The following is a 19,882-nucleotide window of genomic DNA, read 5'->3' on the forward strand; positions in this document are numbered from 1 at the left end:
ACATGATTTGCATTGTGGTTGGTTAACTTTGAAATGCAAACCAACATACCCACAAAGCAAATCAACATACCCACAATGCATGCAAACCAACATGCCCACAATGCAAATCTTCAAACTTTGAATTTGTGCCCTCTCAAAACCTTTTGGTGCACTATGCCCCGACCTGGCAGAGAGGGCTGACTGGGACAAGACAACGACAATTAAGATAATACATTTAATAATTAACTTTACTTGTGTAGCATTATTTAAAACAGAGTCACAAAGTGCAAACAATCCTCCTCATCGACACAGTGAATCTCATCATAGTGTGAATTGAATTAAAAGAAATTAAGCACCAGGAGAGCATTTAGCTGCTCCATGTGACCTCATGTAATTAATTACTACAATATGCTATTAGCACCAGGCTGGCCTGCGTCGTGAGAGGAGAGAGGAGAGGAGAGCAGAGGAGAGGAGAGAGGAGAGGGTACAGAGCACAGGTGGAGAGAGGAGAGGGTACAGAGCACAGGTGGAGAGAGGAGAGGAGAGGAGAGGAGAGGAGAGGAGAGGAGAGGAGAGGAGAGGAGAGGAGAGGAGAGGAGAGGAGAGGAGAGAGGAGAGACAGGAGAGGAGAGACAGGAGAGGAGAGGAGAGGAGGAGAGGAGAGGAGAGGAGAGGAGAGGAGAGGAGAGGAGAGGAGAGGAGAGGAGAGGAGAGAGGAGAGACAGGAGAGGAGAGGAGAGGGTACGGAGCACAGGTGGAGAGAGGAGAGAGAGGAGAGGAGAGAGGAGAGGGTACGGAGCACAGGTGGAGAGAGGAGAGAGAGGAGAGGAGAGAGGAGAGGGTACGGAGCACAGGTGGAGAGAGGAGAGAGGAGAGGAGAGGAGAGAGGAGAGGAGAGGGTACTACGAGCACAGGTGGAGAGAGGAGAGGAGAGGAGAGAGGAGAGGGTACTACGAGCACAGGTGGAAAGAGGAGAGAGAAGAGAGAGGAGAGGAGAGAGGAGAGGGTACTACGAGCACAGGTGGAGAGAGGAGAGAGGAGAGGAGAGGAGAGGAGAGAGGAGAGGAGAGGAGAGGAGAGGAGAGGAGAGGAGAGGAGAGGAGAGGAGAGGAGAGGAGAGGAGAGAGGAGAGGGTACTACGAGCACAGGTGGAGAGAGGAGAGAGAAGAGAGAGGAGAGGGTACGGAGCACAGGTGGAGAGAAGAGAGAGGAGAGAGTATGGAGCACAGGTGGAGAGAGGAGAGAAGAGAGGGTATGGAGGACAGGAGAAGGAGAGAGAATAAAGAGAGAGTATCAACCTATTGTAAAGACATTTTATTTTTTGCACAGCCCCAGCCTGACCCGGCCTGACCAATTAGCATAAATTGACAGGCCGAGCCTCAGAAACTCAGAGCTGAGGAACTCAGAACTCTAAATAAAAAGACATGAAAGACACATTGAGATATGGGCTTTTTGCTGTGCACTGATGACATCAGTCCCTGTTAATCATGCAAGAGAGTGACTCTAGGAATATCAAACAGTGTTAATGTGCCATTAGGCCCTCCACTACAGAGTGGAATGAGCTGTGTGTGCCTGTGTGTGTGTGTGTGTGTGTGTGTGTGTGTGTGTGTGTGTGTGTGTGTGTGTGTGTGTGTGTGTGTCTGTGTGTGTGTGTGTGTGTGTGTGTGTGCATGTGTGTCTGTGTACATATGCATTTGCATGCGCGCAAGAGGTGCTTGGAGCGCAATTAATGAACATGCCAAAGATCACACCCCATTAATACACGCTTGTCTCACCTATTAATAAGCTGTGTCAACCAATCAGCACCTCTCTTGTTTGCATTTAAAAACCTCTCCTCATAGTCACCTCCAGACGCATCGCTCATTAGCCCAGTCGTGTCCTCAGATACATCAATCTGTGCTGTTCAATTCATTCCTTCTTAGGGTTTTCTTGTACACACGTGTGTGTTTTGAGTAAGCGGCGTGGCACTTTTTCTATGGACTGGTTCGACTTGCTCTTACTATCGCTTCTTCATATTCTCTGCACCTACATGTAATGCAATACAACACAATACAATGCAACAACTTCAGGTCATCTGGGGGTTGTCCAAATTTGACAATGTCCATTGTCCAGCATGGTCGAGTCAAAGTGGGCACAACACTTCATCACAGAATAACTCCTGGAATGAATCGAACATCACAGATTGATGATACAAGTATCCGAAGGTGTAACCTTCCTTGAAGACTCAATACCAGATTAAATTAGTTGTCACACACACACACACACACACACACACACACACACACACACACACACACACACACAGACAGGCCGTGGTATATGCTTATTATACCGCACCTAAGGGTCGTGCTTTGGCGGAGGGTGAAAACACCCTTAGGTGTGGTATAATAAGCATAAAAGCATATATCATGGCCTGTCATGATCTCTTGCTTTTATAAAACGGTTACCAAGTCTGGCGATATGAAAGTCTACTAAACAACTCCGATTTAAATGACTTAATTAATAATAATGGCTTAATTTAAATCCCTCTGGCTCAGGTCCAAACAGCTCACCTTCAACTCTCCTCAACCCCATTAGATTCCAATTCCCAATTCCCATTAGAGCAGTGACCATTACCATTTGACACAATTTGCATTGAGTGGCTGTAACTGTGTTATATGGTATATTTAGTGTGGGATATGCTAAATATACCACAGCTGTGAGCCAATCAGATTGCTTGATTTGAGAGAGCCATTTTATAAATATATAATATATAACAGCTTGGATGTGGACAGGCTCTACCATTGGCTCCGACCATTTCAGTCGGAGCAAAGGGAAATCCCTTTCCGCTCCCTGTGTATCGCTCTCAATGCCTCCGCCGCTGAGAAACAACAACAATGCTAGCTAGCAAGTTAGCAACCTACACACTGAAAATGGCTAGTTTTGACTAGCCATTTCAAAACTAGCCATAGTTTTGACTTTATTGTGTAATAAAGCAGGTCTGCTTGGTGCTTTTGGTGGATGTTGTAAAGAAGAGAGCCTTTTTTCCCCACTATACCAGAGTGAGAGTAAGAGGAGCCAGACTCTCTCCTGTGCTGGTACAGCGAGAAACAGAGATAGTCTGGCAAGCGAGACTAGTGCCTTGCTAGCTCAACTTTGGCAGAACTTGTTTTTCCCCCTCTCGTGTTTAATTGAATTCACTCTATCTGTTGTTGCCTTTGCAAGGAACTTGTTTTGTTGAAACAGTCTCTCATCCTCTCATCCCTGGCTTTCTTATGACATCATGCACTTTCCCAGAGCCGCACCCGACTGACCGCTCTGAGGATTTGAACCAGTGACATTTTGATCACAAGCTCCCTCCCTAAAAACCACTCAGCCGCTGGCACCCCTCACTCACCTGTAGCCTGTACTACGAAGCTAGTTTAATGCCTTATCCGAGTAAGTTTGAGTTTAAACCTGGTTTAGCCGTACTACAAAGCAAGTTAACTTTCAATCACCATGGCAACTGACGCTGCAAAGCTAACCTGGTCGCGACCAGGTTAGCTTCAGAGGATAAGATCAAAATCCATGACAGACCCATATAATCGGCTCTCTGGAGTCACTCACCGTTCATATAAGATCGCCATATGAAAAATAGATTGCAGTCAACTGAGAATATAACAAGAAAAACATTTGTGGCTCTGTAGGCTACATAATTAAATTAAGCCTACTTACCACTTTATGTCTTAACAGCTCAACTATGCGTGGAGAAATATGATCACTATTAATCACCGCAGCGCATATCATAGGCTAAACGGAGCCTCAAATGGAGTGAGGGTGATATTCTCCTACATGCCAGAAAAGCCTATACATATAATATAGATGGGATAAATATGGGATAGCCCCAATACTAAATATGCAGGCTTCTTGCATGTTTCAGCTGGAACTGTGTCCTGTAGGCTGTATGCCAATATATGAGCAAAAATAGGCTAGTTTTTATCAATGAAAAGTATGCCCGCATCGTCTCAATTCAGTCCAGCAGTTTTCTCTTTTATATTAGGATATCATTATTATAGCCTATATATGAATTATTCGATCAGTGCAACCACACACACATAATGAGTGATAGAGATCATTATTCATTGAGCATGCTTTCTAAATCTATGGTCTAAATAGGCTTACAGATTGTGGAAATTTATAGACTGAGATTACACATTTAATGTACATTTACACTCGCACAAAGCTGTAGGAGACAGAAATCGCTGATCAAAGTAAATCAAATGACTGATGTGAATACAAGCTGCTGCTTTAGACAGCCCTTCAGCAGACTATCCAACGCGGATTTTCATTCTGACATTAAATCGCGGATACATTAAATATCCGCTAAAACTCTGATCATGCACTGCGCTTCATTGAACGAGGAAATGGGTGTGGAAATGGGTGTGGGCGTGGATAAACTCAGCTGTTCATAATGTGATTGGCTAGTGCACCTCTTTCGCGTGGACGCGCGCCTGTGCACGAGCGAAAAACGTGCGCGTGCACAGGCAGATCCCAGGTCCACTTACCTAGTAAAAAACCAGCGTCGTAGTATCAGTTAACTAGATAGCTTTGATCCTGTTCAGTCAAACCAGATCAAAGGGACTTATCGCGGATCTGTTAAACTAGTTTCGTAGTACAGGGCTCTGGTGTTGAGGACGAGGGTTTCCTTGTTTGATGACTTCAAATCCCTCTCCGCTCCGACCTCTGCTCCACTCAGCCTTGACCTTCAGAGAGCATCACACACAGGGACTACTACCTGTGAAACACCTGCTCTCTCTTTCTCTCTCTGGCTCTCTCTCTCTCTCTCTCTCATTCGGCTTCACTTCACTGCAGCTACTTTGTGCCTGTTCTAGCTGATATGTAAACCTGTCATATTCCAAACAGACTTGAATAGCTCGTGTCGCCAATTCACCATTTTAATGCCTTTGATTGATCCTTTGTGTGCTTTAAGCCTTTGACACATTGTGCGATTTTGGGCTGTCCCAGATGAAAGATGACCAACGTGAAAGAAACGTGGAGATATGGAACGCTCGTCTTGCGTCGCGCAGTGAGAGAGGTTCAACGACGGCCGTTGTCACAGTCTTATGACCAAGGATACCCTAGGACAAATTCTGATAGTGTCCGAAATTTAGGGTGACAGCTACGACGACATCTGATAACAACCAATAGAAATTCCGCATGATCATATCAGTAGGCTATAGACGCTAAATGCTAATAGGCTAATAAATAGTTGACATTACCTCTCTCACAAAATTGGCGCCACGACCGCGTCCACTTTCTCCTCCTCCTCCTCTTTGGATGTTTTTCCAGACACATAAATTCCACTTTGCAAAGGCTCCATTCTTGCTAAGCTTTGTCAGTTCATTGTTGACATTTCTACCAGACAACTGTTGTGCACATTTTTTGATGCATAGCTGCTCCGCGCACTGCTGATGTTTGATTATTGACTGCTGATTGACAGGTATGATGGAGAGATGTGCGTCGTAGTCAGTAGGTGTCATCATCGCACAGTCTACACACATGAAACCTGATGTCCTACCCAAGTTTATTAGATCCAACATTGCAGTGTGGCCATCAATAAACTTATAAGATTGCTAAAATCTTACAGTGTGTAGAGGGCTTTACAGCGAGCAGTAGAGACCGCACCTAGTTTGATCTATCACACTAGTAAATAAGAAACAAATTAAACCAACGTGCCATTTAGATCATTCAGCTCACAGTAAATCCCTTTTGGCCAACTGCTAGCTGTTTGCACTCCCACATGGGTGACAAGGGTTCACATCAATTATATTACAATCCGCACAGGATTAAGTGTTGGGTACATTTGCATGGAACATTTCAAGAGGGAGAAGTTTGAGCCTCCTGGGAGTTTGTCAGGTCCTGGAGAGTGATGCCAGCAAGACTATACAGAGAGCCTCGGGGGGCTGTCTACAACACGCAGAAGTCATTTGCAGCGCAGTGGGACATTTATGTGTCTTGCATAAACAATATACAACTGTTAAATCGTCTACACTTAGAGATAGAATACACAAAACTACATGGAAAGGTATAGACGTTACTGTATAAAATGACAGACAGACATATAGATAGATAGATAGATAGATAGATAGATAGATAGATAGATAGATAGATAGATAGATAGATAGATAGATACATTAGATAGATAGATAGATAGATAGATAGATAGATTAGATAGATAGATTAGATAGATAGATAGATAGATAGATAGATAGATAGATAGGCAGATATATAGATAGATAGATAGATACATTAGATAGATAGATAGATGGATAGATATATAGATAGATAGATTAGATAGATATACAGATACTGTAGATAGATAGATAGATAGATAGGTAGATATATACTGTAGATAGATAGATAGATACTGTAGATAGATAGATAGATAGATTAGATAGATAGACAGATAGATAGATAGATAGATAGATAGATAGATAGATAGATAGATGAATAGATAGATAGATAGATAGATAGATAGATAGATAGATAGATAGATAGAGGTTAGGGATGCACGATATTCGAATAAGCCAATATTGTCCAATTCTTTTGGCCGATTGCCGATGCTGATAGCGATATATGCATGCACACATTATGGGTCATATGGGCCTTGTATCTTCTGGTTGTATCAGACAGATCATCCCAATCTTTCTTTTCAGGCTGATGCCAATATTTAATTTTAAAGCCTTTATTGGCCGATACGATGATGTGCCGATATATTTGTGCATCCCTAAGATAGATAGGTATACTGTACGTACATACATACATACATACATACATACATACATACATACATACATACATACACATACATGCATACTGTACATACATACATACATACATACATACATACATACATACATACATACATACATACATACATACATACCAGTAGCGGCTGGTGCATTTTTGTCCAGGGAGGGCTATACCAAATATAGACCTGGACAATGGGGTTGAAATCAATATGATAATCATAAGGATTCTTCTCAATATCAATATCATATGTTTCACGTATGCAAAATCAGTGTTCATCTTATTGAACTGAATGGTGATGTCAAACAAACCTTATATTTTCAAATAATATTCCTGCCATACCTCATTTGATCAGTTTTTAAGTAACATTTGCTTGTCATCATTGATTTATTGATTTATTGATTTTGCACTGTAAAGACAATACATGCCAAGTGTATTTCACCTGGAGGGGAAATTAATAAAATACAATACATATCAGTGCTTGGAGAGGTAAGAAACCCTGGAAGGGCTTATCGAGAACCTCACCATGTAAAAAAATATATATATATTTCTAAAGAAAAAATATATTAATTATAACCAAGGAGATAGTACCAATAATAATACATAGATAGTACAAAATAAAAAATAAAACAAAATAAACAAACTTAATAATTGAGCAATACATCAGAAGACGTAAATTACAATGGCAACAGAAAAAAAATTAGCACAATTCCATTGAGCACAGATGTTCTTTTAGTTTCCTTTTGTAGACAGGTAGGGAGGGTGAGCTGTCTATCAGGTGGATATAGTTGTTCCATAAGATAACACCTTTGTATTTGATGGATAACTGCCCTCTGGTGGTACGACAAAGTGGAATATGCAGGAACTTAGATTGTCTAGTAGTTCTGGAGTGAATGTTTGAGTTTTTTTGAAAATATTGTTGAAAATGATATGGAAGTGTGTGACCCTGATACTGAACCTTGAAAAGAAAAGTACATGTTTCCACATTGTTTATGTTATAAACAGTCAATATTTTTAATTTAGAAAATAAGGGGGCAGATGTGACTGTGGACTTGGAACTAGTGGCTATTCTAATAAAACGTTTCTGAATTAAATGGAGTTTATGTAGGTATGTAGGATAAGTGCTGGCCCATACAATATTGCAATAAATTAGGTATGGATATACAAGACTATAATATAACATTAATATACCGGATCTGTTGAGGTATTTGTGGACTTTTCTGATAATTGTCACAGATTTAGAAAAAAAAATTGACACCAAATCAATGTGTTCTTTCCAGGTGCATTTTTCGTCAACAATTACCCCCAAGAAGCGAGTGGAATATACTCTCTGGATTTCTATTCCTTCAATAAATACTTTGGCATCATCAAATTTCTTCCTGCCAGCAAAGATTATATAATTTGTTTTCTTTATATTTAAAGACAATTTGTTTAATTGAAACCATTTTGAATAGGCAAGGAGTCCAGAGTTAGCTTCAGTAATGAGGGTTTTAAAGTGCTTATGGGAAAGAAAAAGATTAGTGTCATCTGCAAATAAAATAGAAGATATAGAGCTAGATACAACGGCAAGATCATTTATATAAATCTAAAATAATAAAGGGCCAAGAATTGAACCTTGTGCTATATGGAGGACCAGGAGGGTCTTACGCTAATGAATAGAGTGTCCCCTTAATAATTATCCAATTGTACAATTAAAAAGAGTAATTTCAAAAAGAATTCACAAATGACGTATTAATACATCATTAAAAAGTCGTATTTGAAAAGGAACTTCAAAAACATCCATTAAACAGTGTATTTCAAAATGGAATTACGAATACATCATTTAAAACATCATTTAATACATCGTTTCCTTATTCCTATTCGAAATAACCATTTGGAATTGTATTTGAAGTCACTATATTAAATCCCCGATTCGAAATAACGATTGGAAATGCCATTTACCCATTGCATGACACTTTTGGCCTTAGCCTAGAAAAACTGTGTAAAACAATGCAAATTAGACATGTACTTAAATTTTTAATTTGACATACCTTGTAGGCCCTGGAGAGTCTTAAGCTAATGAATAGAGTGTTCCTTTAATAATTATCTAATCGTACAATTAAAAAGAGTAATTTCAAAAAGAATTCACAAATGACGTATTAATACATCATTAAAAAGTCGTATTTGGAAAAGGAACTTCAAAAACATCCATTAAACAGTGTATTTCAAAATGGAATTACGAATACATCATTTAAAACATAATTTAAACAGTGTATTTCAAAATGGAATTACGAATACATCATTTAAAACATCATTTAATACATAATTTCCTTATTCCTATTCGAAATAACCATTTGGAATTGTATTTGAAGTCACTATTTCAAAACCAATTCAAAAAACCGATTGGAAAACCATTTTGTTTTAACATGACACTTTTTTGCTCTTTGTCCCCAGCCAAACAGTGTCAATCGTGAATCCATGGTCCTAATGCAAATGAGCCATGTAACAGGCTCTCTGATTGGCTAGAGAGGCAGTCCACTGAGCCAGGCTCTTTCGTGCCTCAAAGCTCTCTAGCCAATCAGAGAGCCTGTTACATGGCTCATTTGCATTAGGGGGCTCAATTCACGATTGACACTGTTTGGCTGGGGACAAAGAGCAAAAAGTGTCATGTTAAAACGAAATGGTTTTCCAAACGGTTTTTTGAATTAGTTTTGAAATAGTGACTTCAAATACAATTACAAATGGTTATTTCGAATAGGAATAAGGAAATGATATATTAAATTATGTTTTAAATGATGTATTCGTAATTCCATTTTGAAATACACTGTTTAAATGATGTTTTAAATGATGTATTCGTAATTCCATTTTGAAATACACTGTTTAATGGATGTTTTTGAACTTCCTTTTCCAAATACGACTTTTTAATGATGTATTAATACGTCATTTGTGAATTCTTTTTGAAATTACTCTTTTTAATTGTACGATTAGATAATTATTAAAGGAACACTCTATTCATTAGCTTAAGACTCTCCAGGGCCTACAAGGTATGTCAAATTTAAAATTAAAGTACCGTAAATTTCGGACTATAAGCCGCGGCTTTTCCCCCGTTTTTTGGCCCTGCGGCTTATATAACGTGCGGCTTATCTATGGATTTTTTCAGAAAAAAAAAAAAAAAAAAATCTCTCTTCTTTAGCACTCTTTCTAACTATAAATCCACTTCTGTTTTAATTTCCTCTCTTGCCCTCTTTTCACCACACCGCGGACACTGTGTGCACTGTAAAAAAAAACAAAGGTGGTGTTGTGTTATGTTGTTTTGTTGAAATGTTAATAAATGGGAGCTTCCTCAAACAGCCATCTCTTTCCCGACAATCCCCTCTGTGCATGAACCCTTACATATGGTAATTACGGTAAGCAAACGGCCACTCGGTGACCTCCAAAATCGATGGATTTTACAGGTTACACAGCTTCATCTGCACATTTTATGTGCATTGCTTTGCTGCTTGTTTTTTCGATTATTTTTTTGTAAAGCACCTTGAATTGCCTTTGTGTATGAAAGGTGCTATATAAATAAAATTTGACTTGACTTGACTTGACATCATTTGGCGGAAATCAACCGGTTACTCCTACCGGTTCAAAGTTCATTACAGTAGCAGACCGGAATCACAACAACAGCAGCAGCAGCAAAGGGTCGTGCACTAACTCTCTCTCACTCACCATGGGGAAGAAACGCAGAAATGCACACGATGCAGCTTTCAAGTTGAAGGCAGTCAATCTCGCATTAAAAGACGGAAATCGAGCAGCAGCACGTAACCCTGGCATCAACGAGTCAATGGTGAGACGTTGGAAGGGGCAGCAGGAAGAACTGTCTCAATGCAAAAAGACAAAAAAGTCCTTCAGAGGTAATAAAAGCAGATGGCCCGAACTTGAAGATTCCCTTGAAGATTGGGTGTTGACACAGAGAGCAGACGGCCGAGGTGTGTCAACCGTTCAGATCCGACTGAAGGCCAAAACAGTCGCCACCGAAATGAAAATTGAACATTTCAGAGGTGGGCCATCTTGGTGCTTCCGATTCATGAGACGAAAGGGACTGTCCGTCAGGGCGAGAACGACTGTGTGCCAGCAACTCCCTCCCGACTACCAGGAGAAAATCACAAACTTCGGCGAATTCACACAAAGGAAGATCAAGGAATATTCCATCGAACCGGAGCAGATCATAAATATGGATGAAGTGCCTTTGACGTTCGACCTGCCACTCACTCGGACTGTTAACAAGAAAGGTGAATCGTCCATTACGTTGAGAACCACTGGGCACGAGAGAACGAATTTCACTTGTGTTCTTGGCTGCTCAGCATCTGGAGTAAAGCTGCCGCCAATGGTGATTTTTAAGCGGATCACAATGCCGAAAGAAAAAATTCCCAGCGGGATATGCTTCAAAGTCAACAAGAAAGGATGGATGATGGAGAGTGTGATGAAGGAGTGGCTGGCTGAGTGCTACGTCAAGCGCCCTGGAGGATTCTTTCGCCAAAAAAAAGCTCTGCTCGTTCTCGACAGCATGAGGGCCCATATAACAGATTCCGTGAAAGCAGCCATCAAGAGCACAAACTCAATTCCAGCTGTGATTCCTGGGGGCACAACGAAGCATCTGCAGCCACTTGACATCAGTGTCAATCGTGCGTTCAAAGTGGCACTACGCGTTCAGTGGGAGGCGTGGATGACGAGCGGCGATAAATCATTCACCAAAACTGGTCGCATGCGAAAAGCAACTTTCGCTCAAGTTTGCCAGTGGATCCTGACAGCGTGGAGGAGTGTGAAAACATCCACGATCACCAACGGGTTCCGAAAGGCTGGACTGCTGCGTGGTGAAGAGGATGACGCCGCCACAGCTGAGGCCCTTCAGAGGCTGTTCGATTCCGACACCGACAGTGACGAAGAGGAGTTCGTTGGTTTTGAGAGTGACAACGAAGGAGAGAGGAGAGTGGTTGACGAAGCCACCCTGAACCTGTTCGTTTCCGACACTGAAGTTGAGGACTTTGGTGGTTTCAGTACGCAGGAAGAAGAGGAAGACGAGGATTAGTGACTTGACTTCTCTGGTTACAGCCGTTTGCTGCACCTTCACCTAAAAGATGAAGACAAGGATTAATGACTTTTCTGGTAGGCTCAGTAATGTTGACTGATTGTTTTATTATTGTTTTACAGTTATTTTGTTTACAGCCGTGACTGCACCTTATCCTTTTGAGGATTGTTTTATTATTGTTTTACAGTTATTTTGTTTACAGCCGTGACTGCACCTTATCCTTTTGAGGATTGTTTTATTATTGTTTTACAGTTATTTTGTTTACAGCCGTGACTGCACCTTATCCTTTTGAGGATTGTTTTATTATTGTTTTACAGTTATTTTGTTTACAGCCGTGACTGCACCTTATCCTTTTGAGGATTGTTTTATTATTATTATTATTGTTTTATTTTTTATATTTATTTTGTTGAAATGTTAATAAATGGGAGCTTCCCCAAACAGCCATCTCTTTCCCGACAATCCCCTCTGTGCACGAACCCTTACATATGGTAATTAAACATTAAAACACAATAAAAAAAAATAAAAAAAAACATTAAAACACCCGCGGCTTATAGTCCGGTGCGGCTTATATATGTAACAAACCGGCAATTTTGCTGCTGCGGCTTATACTCCGGTGCGCCTTATAGTGCGGAAATTACGGTACATGTCTAATTTGCATTGTTTTACACAGTTTTTCTAGGCTAAGGCCAAAAGTGTCATGCAATGGGTAAATGGCATTTCCAATCGTTATTTCGAATCGGGGATTTAATATAGTGACTTCAAATACAATTCCAAATGGTTATTTCGAATAGGAATAAGGAAACAATGTATTAAATTATGTTTTAAATGATGTATTCGTAATTCCATTTTGAAATACACTGTTTAATGGATGTTTTTGAAGTTCCTTTTGCAAATACGACTTTTTAATCATGTATTAATACGTCATTTGTGAATCCTTTTTGAAATTACTCTTTTTAATTGTATGATTGGATAATTATTAAGGGGACACTCTATTCATTAGCGTAAGACTCTCCTGGTCCTCCATAGTGCCACACCACAAGTCATAACAGCTTTGTTAGAAATACAATTACCAAAATAAACAAATTGGCTTCTATTGACAACATAGCCCTTAAACCAATTATAAACATCACCTTGAAAACCATATCTGGAGAATTTTAACAATAAAACATCGTGGTTCACCGTATCAAACACTTTAGACAGGTCAAGGAAAATGCCCAATGCGAACTCATTATTGTCTAATTCAGAGGAAATTTGGTCAATGAGGTGTAATAAAGCCATGTATGTTGAATGTTTTTTTCGGAAGCCATATTGATGGTTGTACAATATATTGTTTGAATTTATGTGTTGGAGGGTTCTAATGTATACAAGTTTTTCAAGGATCTTCGAAAAACATGGTAATACTGAGATTGGGCGAAAAAAAACGCTTTGATCGTCTGCTTTATAAATGGGAATGACTTTGGCTATCTTTAGGTCATTCGGAACAATGCCAGTTTCTAGTGAAAGTGAAAAGATGAAGGTTAGTGGTTTGATAATGGAATATTTTACCTCTTTTACAAGAGTTGCTCTGATATCATCATGACCTGCTGCTGATGGTTTAAGTTGATCTATAATTTTGAGTATTTCATTTGAATCAGGAGGATCAAAGCTACTAAAAGAAGAAAAACAACCATCAATATAGTCAAGGGGGCTTCCGCTTGGGGTAGGAATTTGTCCTCCAATAGTGGGACCCACATTCACAAAAAAATCATTAAACCCACATGCAATCTCAGAAGGATTGGCGATGGTTTTCCCTGCTTCAACAAAATGACTTGGTGGTTGTAGTAATGTGTTTTTCCTATTCAGAAGCTGTTTAATAGTTGACCATGATTCTTTAATGTTATTGGAGGATTCTTTAAATTTCTCACTATAGTATTTTTTCTTTGCTGCTCTAATAATACGATTACATTTATTTTTATACATTTTGTAATTAATTTGGTTCAGGGGAGTGGGATTTTGTACAAATTTCTTATAGAGACAAAAAAAAATTATTTGAGGACTTCTGAATCTCACTAGTAAACCAAGGCTTAGAAAGGTCTTGCTTTCTGGCTTTCTTTGCTGTAACTAATGGAAAACATTTATTAAGAATAGAATTAAAGGGTTCAATAAACGCTTGGTATGTACGGTTTACATCAGTTTGGGTATACACACTCTCCCAGGATAGACCATCAATTAGTTTTTTAAATGTAGTCATATTTTTTTCATTACATTTCCTGTAAGTAGCTTTACCAGCAAATTGTTTTTCCTTTTTTTCCTCTATAAGGGAAAATTGAAAAACAGGGAAATGGTCTGAGATATCCACACAGAGTGTACCTGAACTGAGCACTTTATCTCCTGAGTTAGTCAGAATATTATCTATTAGTGTAGCAGATTTATCTGTCACTCTAGTGGGTTCAGTGATAATGGGATAGAAGTAGTTGGAGTATAAATTATTCAAAAAATCCAGAGTTAATGAGTGTGTATCACTTTTGAAGAGATCTATATTATAGTCGCCGAGGATATAGGCCATTTTACCTTCTTTATTTATTAATTCCAATGTATAGGTCATACTGTCATTGAAATGATCAATGTCAGTATCTGGTGGGCGATAAACACATCCAATTATTATTTTCTTGTCACTTCTAGACAGAGTTATTTCAATAAATGTAGACTCGATGTCCTTAGTTTCTGTTTTAAGCTTAAGTTCATCTCTGTTAATGAAGTGGCTGTCACTATGCACGAACAGGGAAACACCACCACCTGTCCTGCCCTCCCTATTACAATGAAGTGCAGTGTAATTCGGCAGATCGTATAGAGATTCTACATCATTTGAGAGCCAAGTCTCAGTGAGAGCAATGACAGTAAAATCATGTTTCAAACAGGATAACTAGTGAATTAGGAGATCATAATTTTTAGGCAGACTACGTATATTCATGTGAAAAGTTGAAAATGTCATTGAAACCTCAGGGAGGCTTCCACACAAGGAATTAAACTGTGTTTCAGTGTAAGACAAACATTTTTTTGATTCTGCCATTAGTGGATGAAAAACATTCAGATCAGGGTCAAAACAACCATTATACAGAAAGTCTGTTCCATCTTCACACCCTTCCAATGGGTTGAAATTTAAGTGTCCATGGAAGTTCTCCTGGGTGTAACTACTGTCAGTGAGTGTGCTTAAACGGACCAATTCCATAGATAAAAAAATAAAAAATAAAAATAAAACAAAAAGCAGCAGCATTCAACCCTGACCACCTGGACAGAGCGTAGGCTACTCATTCAGGTTTACCATTGCGTTGGTTGGCAGGATGGACAATGAGACGGTCATTCTTTAAGTAGGCAGTGTCCCCACGTTCTCGGGCTGCACGCATGGCTGGGAGCAGCTCCCTGCGCCTCTGACGAACTGCTTCAGTATAATCCTCATTAATAAAGATGCCTGTACCTTTGAGGAATTTGGCCTTCGTAAGTACAGCCTGCTTATCCTTGTAACGGAGGAACTTGACCACCACTGGTCTGGATCTGGCATTCTGTGCTGGTTTACCGGTGCGGTGTGCCCGTTCCATCTCTATGGCATGCTGTGGGCCCATTTTCAGGTTTTCCACCAGTAGTTTACGGACCTTATCCTCCTGATTCAGGAAGACCCTCAAAGACCAAGTTGTTCCTTCTAGATTGGCCCTCTAAGTACTCCATCCGAGTAGCTGAGGAAAGAAGCCCCTCACTGGCTTTGAGCCAGTGAGGAATCAGCCAGTCTGCAATGTTTTCAACTCGGCAGACAGTTTTATGTTGTCAGTTTTAAAAGTATCAACTTCGTTTTGGGTATACTGTAGGCTCATTTTGAGTTCTTGATTTTCTCTCGTTAGGTCATCAAGCCGTTTGTTCGAATTATCCAGGATGAGCTTTATGAAATCTTTGGAGTTATTCTGTTGTTGTTGAAGGAGCTCGGTAAAGTGCTCTTTTTGTATTTGAAGCATTTCCTGGACCTGTGTCACTGTAACATAGACCTCTTCATCAGATTTAGGGTCCATCTTGTTACCTTTGCGGTCAGGCATGGCTGGAGGTAGGCCTCTGTAGCCTGGGACTGGAGGTAGCCTCTGAAGCCTGTGGCTGGAGATAGCCTGTGGGGCCTGCTGGCCTGGTGGTAGCCGCTCACGCCTGGGGCTGGGCTGGTGATGGCCTCTGAAGCCTGTGGCAAGCGTCTCAGGTAGCCTAGGCTTGGTGCTGGTAGCCACTTAGCCTAGCCAAATGACTGGGGACTAGCTTGGTCCAGTTTGAGTCCCAAATTGCACTTTCCAAAACAAAATCTCCGTCAGTAATTATAAAACATACACTTAAACATCCACTGGAGAAAGTTCAGTGCAAAAATACTGAGGATTTTGAAGATATTGGTTAGATTTGGTTAGATATTGGTTAGATCATCAATTTAGACAGCAAAAATGTCACTATTTAAATAACTTCATATCACGATGATTCCACTGAAAGACACCAATAATAGGCTATTGAATTATCGTCCACTCCAGCCCTAAATCAAGCAAGTAGTAACGGACGTTACTAGTTACTAGCTACTAGAAACGTCTGAAAAACACCGAGTGTATTTTCTTCCTCTGTCTGTAGCCTGTTGTTTAATGGCGAGCTCAGGGTGATCTGGTCCAAGCTCTTTCACTCTATGCTTCTCCTGTAAAGTCCGTCTCTCAAACGGCGTCGTTTTGAGTGACTTCACAGAATTTTCTTTTGTGTTTTATGGCAGTTGAAAACAAACTTCTTTGCTTCGCGCGCGTGCTGCAGGAAGACAACAAAGCCGTCAGCGTGGGACTGCTACTAGTGTTTATATATAGGCTAGGCTACTGCGTCGCTACCCATCTACGTAGCCTAGCCTACGTCACGACACTCACTCTACCTGACCCCACCCCCACCTGATCGCTAGATACGTGCGCCCAGAGCCCTCCCAAATCCCTTTGTTTTTGAGAGTGAACAGCGCATGTGCAACTTCACAGATCCTGATACTCTAATGATCTGCACTGGTGGAAACCGGAAGTAAACCGGAAGTCCCCGGACGGCGTCCGTGGCAATTCGGTGCAAGAAAATATTGACCCAAAAACAGTACACATGTAGATAATTATGAATCTACATACATACATACATACATACATACATACATACATACATACACATACATACATACATACATCTCTCATATAATTTGAAGTTGTGTTTTTACTAAAGAACACTTATGCATACACAATTTCATTGAATGTAATTTGCATAATCCTGTGCAAACAGTTGACTTGACATTGTTTTTGATAGTCCGTGAGCGATCCTAAGCCTGCGTAGCGTAATACCTGTTGGCAGGGCGATGGAGAAACCCTTCGGGGGTGCTTACTACTGCTTAACTCCATCAAAAGCCGCCACGCAACAATACATCAAACTCTCCAAGCGTGTTTCACTCGCCGTCTCAACGGGGATTTAACTGCTAAGACAAGACAAGTCCTTCCCTCTCACTGAGCTCCGTCCAAGTGGAGCTGGACACCTGCCAGGGTTTAGGCACGGAAAAATGCGTTTTGCACACACACACACACACACACACACACACACACACACACACACACACACATGCACACACACACACATGCACACAGACAAAAGCACAAACTAGCACACAAAGATGTGTGTAGGTTGACATCAAAACAAGCACTCAAACACATGAATGAACAGATACAAACGCACGCACGCACACACACACACACACACACACACACACACACACACACACACACACACACACACACACACACACAGTTGTTGTTTTGCTGTGGTTAGACGATTGTGTTATGGAGACGTGTAAAAGCTCTTGGTTCGCCTCCAGGACCTTCACCACGCTCATTGTTTAAAGGCCCAACCCGTAATCCAAACCAAAACAAGGCGGGAAGAAATATTGGCACTGCGGAGCTAGTTGGAGGGTCAAAATGCAATCCTATGACTTTATCCAAACACATTGTCTGACATAGGTCAAATATTACTTTCCTGTACCTATATTTAACATGCTTCATAAAAAAAAGTTTCAGATGAATTGACTGAGCTATTGCCTTGACAACTAAAGATGCTTTATTTTTATGGTGTAAATGGTTTATTTGTGCTGGTATAGCCAGGCATAATGTTCAAAACAAGTTTTTGCTACAAACTGATTTTCGATGTGCAAATAAACTCAAGAATCTGCATCAGTAAGCTAACATTTGAATCTCCAAATGAATTGCGGTTTTGGGCTTTACAGATACTCTTCAATGCCAGCCTAATCCTCCTGTGCAGAGAGGATGTGGAGGAGAGAGAAGCTCGTCTTCAAACGACACAGACTGAGGTTGTGAACTCCTGTGCGTCCCGTTGGGGCCGGCTCAGTTGCTAGCTTAAGGGGAAGTCATGCTTCAAAAACAATTTGTTTCTGTGGGGCGGGGGGGGGGGGGGGGGGGGGGGTTATGATGTGTCACTTTGCTGATATGAGGCTCACAAACGTCCTCTGGCTGTACACAAATCGGCCATCATTTTCAGTGTTTGGCAACTTCATCCCTCCCAATCACACTGCTACCAGGAGGGATAGCCTTTTTCCGTATACACTATAGGACTTGGCGCGGCGCGGCGTGCCGCGTGGCAGTCCAGCGTGGCTGGGATTTGCATCTCCATTACAACAGAGCTACCCGCTTCAAGGTGTGTCTTTAACTGATGATGCGATTATCGAACAGCAGCGGACTCTATACATCGTGGCTAGTGGTAAAAAAAAAAAGTTGTGCCTGTAAAAACGGTGGATAAACATTTCATATTTCCTATCCACCTTATTTTTGGCGGCCATTTTTGCCTGATCTGCTGATGGGTGCTTCTTCCGGTGTGATCCTCCCAGCCTTGTTGCTGACAGCTTGACACCCGTCTGGGCGAACGGAGCAAATCACTAATCAGGTCCAGCTTGGCAAAAATCTCATTGATAAATATCCCTTTAAGACCGCAGTGCATTCATGGGTAATCGCCTGCTGTGGCCAGGGCCGCTGGAAGTCACTTTAAGCAGGGGGTGTTGGGAGGAAGGGACTCTCGGTGGGGCCCGCAAGGGCGTTTTTTTTTTTTACATTTTGTTGCATTCTATATATCTCATTTTAAATTAACATTAGGATACTGTTGTGATGTAATTATTCAGTATTTTCTCCTTTTCTCACTTCAGAGCAAAGAGGGAGATATATAGCATGATGATAATGCTCTATATCTCCCTATTTGCTCTGAATACACCAGTTAACATGACACAGACTTAACATGATAGAAATATTATCAGCAAACTTAATGACTAGACTAATTATTCTGATCTGAATGGCATATATCAAGAAACATTGACTCCTCTCTCTTTGCTGTATAGTGGGAGATGCATTTTTGAGTAGGCTATTAACACATTGAGTGCCAGTCATGTTTTCAATCCTGTAGGTAAGTTGTGCCAGGGGTGTTTTTGACGATTCTGGCTCATTTTACAACAGCCGAGGATTATTTTCTGTTAAGAATTCATGAACACCAATCATCTAAAAATAACTAATAGAATGTGTGCTTTCTCTGTCTAAAAGAGTTAGTTTGCAGAGTTAGTAGTTATGTAGATATTAGCCGTTGAGTACAGCATGGTTTCAGCGTCTGGAAATTTATTCAGAGATAAATGGCTTTTTGTGAAACAGTCACTTTAACCATTCATTTTTGGCATCAGTAAGACCGTCAGACATTCTAAACAATAGTTTTGAACAGTAATTTCCTCCATAACAACAGGAAACACCCCTCTCATTCAAACTCCTCCCTCCGTGTGTCTTCTCCTCCTTCCTCCTGGCTTTACAGCGGGCGTGTCAGAAGCGCGTTGCTGCTGCCTGCCTGCCTGCCTGCGTGCCTGCTTGCCTGCGTGCGGACGCTCCTTGTGCGAGTCAAGATGGGCCGGGGAATGCGTGGGCGATGGGCAGATGTTGATTCTGGCCTTTCTGAGGTGTTTCAAAGTGTGTTTCACCTATAATGTATTTTGCAAATCGCTCTCCGCTCTCTGTGTGCTGCTGCCTGCGCGCGGCCGCTCTC

At 40.9% G+C, this 19,882-nt stretch overlaps 1 protein-coding gene across 2 annotated transcripts in view; it reads left to right on the forward strand.

The window, feature by feature from the left end:
• grm8a (glutamate receptor, metabotropic 8a) overlaps positions 1-19,882 on the forward strand; it is a gene marked incomplete at both ends in the record, with an annotated part of 1,167,224 nt that overhangs the window by 34,896 nt on the left and 1,112,446 nt on the right. The gene's annotated exons all lie outside the window — the stretch shown is intronic.

The sequence above is a fragment of the Poromitra crassiceps genome, assembly GCF_964638095.1.
Source record: "Poromitra crassiceps genome assembly, chromosome: 2".
Taxonomy (NCBI): domain Eukaryota; kingdom Metazoa; phylum Chordata; class Actinopteri; order Beryciformes; family Melamphaidae; genus Poromitra; species Poromitra crassiceps.